Here is a 4626-nt window from a genome sequence, read left to right on the forward strand (position 1 = left end):
AGCCCCTACAGGCATGATCTTTGCAACCCAGGCTTGCACCAGGGAAGAGTCCTTGAACCCAGCCGGGCTCTCCAACAACGTGCCTGCTGCAGCCGCAGTGGAAGCTGATACTTGCACAGAAAGCTCAGACACAGAGTCCTCTGGGGTAGGGGTGTTGGAGAGAACAGTGGCTTGGTTCCCAGGGGAGCAGGCTGCCCCTCCCAGAGAAGCGCTGCAGGCCTCCTCCACCTGTAGGCCCAATCTCTCTGCACCACGCCCCCATGACTTATCACTTCCCCCTCAGTGTGAAGTGGGAGTTTAATTTGGTGGTCCTTTGAATGCGGGTCTTCCAGGGGAGATGTTTCTGTGATTGCCTGGCCATGGACTGCTGTTCGCAGAGACAGTCTGTCCCAGGCCACAGGAGCACCTCAGAGCCTCTCTGGGGCGTGGGTGAAGCGGTCAACAGCGGCTTCCTCCATCTTGCCCCGGACAGCTTGATGACGGAACAGTCCGCCACTCACTCAGGAAGAGGCTGCCTCCAGGGGGCAAAATTGTACGTGTCCCTCTCAGGGCTGCAGCTGTGACTTGGGAGGTGTCCTGTCTCTTTGGTGGCCTCATGAGGGCTGTGTGAGTCCTGATAAATGGCATAGGATGGGGAGTCCCCTTAATGGGGGCCAGTACAGGTCTCCTGTCCATGGGGCTATTCCAGGCTAAAAATAGATTCTACCGCTGCAGAATGACTATGCTGGCTCTACCGTGCTTTCTAAGTCACCAAAGGGACTCACAAGCATGTGTGAGTGAACTGGGAGGATGCCAGAAGAGGGATGAAATAAAAATTGTGTATGCATATCTTTCTTTTTGTGGAATTCTACCTGGAGCCGTAGGAACGCGACTTACCACTCATGGGAAAGGCTTGCCCAGAGCCAAGGAGGAGCTGCGGGGACGTTTCTCCCAAGTCATCTGTTCTCCGCGTTTAGACTTCATCCTTAGGACGAACCTTCAGGCCCCCAGGCTGCCTGCTGACCTCCCTGGCATGGGTGGGAACCGGGAGCTCATTGGTAAGCAGGAGGATTCAGGACTATCGACTGAGCCCCACCTCCTCTGTGTCACGCACCACCGTGCTGTGACTTTGGGGTCATCATCTCTCATCACCTCTGCACAGGAAGATTATCTCCCCCACTTTGTAATGAGGAAACGGAGGCTGCAGGAGGTAAGTCACTGCCCAGGCCACACTGCTCCTCAGAGGCAGAGCTGAGATCAGAACCCACTTCTGTCTGACCCCAAAACCTGTGCCAAATGCCTTGCTTGATGGCCTCTTGCAGGGAAGGACAGTGTCCCATTGCAGCCAGGCCTTAGCCCAATACCAGGCTGTGCAGGCTCCACATCGCTTTCCCAAGGCCCAAAGCGGGTACACTGCAAAATGCTGGGGGTGTAGGAAGAAGATATCAGAAATTCTAGTTACGGTTTCCTCTTATCCTAGTAAAATACCAACTTTTATGTCTGCATTGTGATGCATTTATTAGCTCAGTAGCACATTTATAGAATTTATAAATCAATAAACCTTCACATTGTGGAATACGTGCTCAAGTTTATTTTACTGATATTGGAAGTGAGCAAAAAGACTAGAGTCTCATGTTCAAGAGAGTGACCAGGGTCCACCCCAGGGCTCCCCGGGGGCCAGAAAGGAGGGCTTGCCGAGGGCGGCCTCCATCTTCACTTGCAGCATTGTTGGTTCCCCAGGATCCTTCCAGGCCCGCTCGACTCTGATCTCAGTCCCCTGTGCGTTTCTGTAGGAAGCTCGCTTTTTACTAGACCTGAGAGTGCAGGAAAGCCCTGTTCCCTTGGGAGGCTGGCTGTGTGCTCTGCTGCTGTTTACTCTCTCTGGGGGCTCTCCAGTGGTCCAGTGGGCATTACAGGAGCACAGAGAGAATGGGGGGAATGGAGAAGAGGGAGTGAAGGGCACACACACTCAGACCCCACCGGACACCTACAGAAGGCCTGAGGGGACAGCCCTTTCTGAAGTGACGCCTTCCTCTGTTGGGCAGCCAGGAGCCTTCCCTGGTGGGATCCATGAAGCCCTCGGGGTGGGGCAGGGTATGTGAGATGGGCACAGAGCCCCTTCTGTTTCCTTTTCAGGCCAGAATCATAACTGTCCATGCATTCCTTAAAAGCAGAGAGGGAGCCTCTCCTTCCCCATCCATCAACAGCCTTCAGTGTCTAATTACACGTATGGAGCTTCAGTTCCCTTCTCTGTAAAATGGGGCTAATACTAATAAGACCTCTTCAGGGCAGTGTGGGAAGTCAGTGAAACTCCAACATCTCCAAAACCACCCAGCAGATTGTAGGATCTTGAAGTAAGCACAGTGTTTGGCATACAGTAGGCGCTCATCAATGCTGGTTCCTTTCACTCTTTGCCACTTGCTGGCTATGTGTGACTTAACGTCCCAATGCCTCAGTTTCTTCATTTTGAAATGAAAGATGATGGCTATCCTCAACTTCAGATGAGATCAGGCACGTTCAGGGTGGTATGGCCATAGACCCCAACTTCAAAACAACAGGCACATCCACTCAATTCAGGTAGCACCCACCAACTGTGCCGTGGGCTTAAGAGGCAGGAAGAGCACAGTGTGAGCCCACGGCTTCGGCTCCTGTTGCTCACTCTCTGCATATCCTTATGCAGTTATCTGGGGTCACGTGCTGGCCTTTTTGAGTCTCAATTTTCTTATTTGTAAGCTGGGGATAGTCATATCTCATTAGATTTTTAGGAGGACTAAATGGGACAATAAATATAAAATGCTCAGCACCAAACTTAGTCTATGATCAGTGCTCAACAAATATTAGTCACTGGTAATAGCAGAACCACCTGCATTATGACACTGTCATTTCCAGGCCCTCATGAGGATTCTCATTTACTAGTCATACCAGCCCTGCAAAACGGACACTATTGCTTCCATTATACAGTTGAGGAAACTGAGGCTCAGAGAAGCTAAGTAACTTCTTCAAAGTTACCCAGGCTGGGCACAGTCACTCATGCCTGTAATCCCAGCACTTTGGGAGGCCAAGGGGGGCAGATTATTTGAGGGGAGGAGTTTGAGAACAGTCTGGCCAACATGACAAAACCCCATCTCTACCAAAAATATAAAATTTAGCCGGTTGTGGTGGCACGTGCCTGTAGTCCCAGCTACTCAGGAGGCTGAGGCAGGAGAATTGCTTGAACCAGGGAGGCAGGGGTTGAACATGCCACAGCACTCCAGCCTGGGCAATAGAGCAAGACTCTGTCTCAAAAATAAATAAATAAATAAATAAATAAATAAATAAATAAATAAATGATAAAAATGCTGCCCAGTTGCCCAGTGACAGAGCCAAGTCTTGCTTTCCAAGCCTGGGCTCGCTCTCCTACACTAACTACCTGGCTCCATGCTGCCCAGTCCTGGGCTGGCTGCAGGAGGCTGCTGCATTACCCACCTCAAACCACACAAGCACTGGCAGTAACAAGAGACCATAGAAAACCTAGAGTTCTCCAGTGGGGTGTGGTTCTCTGGCTGCCGTGGGCTGCCAGGGATCCCTTAGATTGCAGACGCCACAGTTCTTTCTTGCCACCTCCGGAAGTGAGGCTGCAGCACCACGAGCCAGGCAGCAGGAAAGGAGGAAGTCTCGCTTCTTGCCAGACATATTGTTTAACTGCAACAGTCAGTTCTCCAAAAGCTCTGCCGGAAGCCCACCCCAGAAACTCAAGGGAGGAAACTGACTGCCTTCCTGGGGTTTTCTTAACTGTGCTTTGCTTTTCCGCTCTGCAGGAAAGATGCAACCTGGGCCAGAGGCCCCTGGAGGCTGTGCCTGACCCCAGACAGCTCTGACGAACCTGAGCAGCCGTTAGCAGCTGTGTGGGCTCCTTTGCACTGTGGGGCTGCTCCTGGGGTGAACGATGTCTTCGTGTGTGTATGGGGTTCGGGGCCTGAGCTGGCTGACTTGCAAAGGACACACCGTGGCCCAGCCCTGGGCAGCATCCAGCCTGCTTAGGTGGCCTTCTGTGGGCTTGGCCACAGACACTGAGGCCTTTCTCTGTTTCACTTCCTTGTGCCAGCTTGGCTGTGTGTGAACAAAGGAATCACAAGCACACACCTCTCTGAGCTCACACTTGTATAAAGTTGCACCGAAGAGCTTGGTGAATCAAAGTTCAAGAAGGGTGACTTGGCCAGACTTGGTGGCTCACTCCTGTAATCCCAACACTTTGGGAGGCTGAGGGGGGGCAGATCACTTGAACCCAGGAGTTCAAGACCAGCTTGGGCAACACAGAAAGACCCTGTCTCAAAAAAAAAAATTAAAAATTAGCTAGGTGTGGTGAGGTGTGCCTGTATTCCCAGCTACTCTGGAGGCTGAGGTGGGAGGATTGCTTGAGCCTGGGAGGTTATGACTGTAGTGAGCTATGATCACGCCATTGCACTCCAGCTTGGGTGACAGAGCAGGACCCCATCTCTTAAATTTAAAAACAGGAAGAGAAAGGAGAAGGAGGAGGAGAAGAAGAGGAAGAGGAAGAGGAGGAGGAGGAAGAAGAAGAAGAAGAGGAGGAGGAGGAGGAATGAGGAGGAGGAGGAGGAATGAAGAGAAGGAGGAGGAGGAGGAAGAGGAGGGGGGAGAGAAGGAGAA

General features: G+C 51.9%; 1 long non-coding RNA gene across 2 annotated transcripts in view; it reads left to right on the forward strand.

Annotated features, from left to right (window-relative positions):
* Positions 1-956: 956 nt before the first annotated feature.
* The window catches only part of LOC105542882, a 50645-nt gene continuing 46975 nt past the window's right edge, over positions 957-4626 (forward strand). Inside the window, exons 1-2 of one of the 2 annotated variants that reach the window (XR_001006547.1) lie at positions 957-1189; positions 3777-3897. This is a non-coding gene — a long non-coding RNA (uncharacterized LOC105542882). Of the gene's footprint in view, positions 1190-3699; positions 3898-4626 lie in introns of those variants that run through there. The other variant, XR_001006548.1, reaches the window with a different exon arrangement.

This window comes from Mandrillus leucophaeus, unplaced genomic scaffold (genome assembly GCF_000951045.1).
Source record: "Mandrillus leucophaeus isolate KB7577 unplaced genomic scaffold, Mleu.le_1.0 Scaffold27, whole genome shotgun sequence".
Classification (NCBI taxonomy): Eukaryota; Metazoa; Chordata; class Mammalia; order Primates; family Cercopithecidae; genus Mandrillus; species Mandrillus leucophaeus.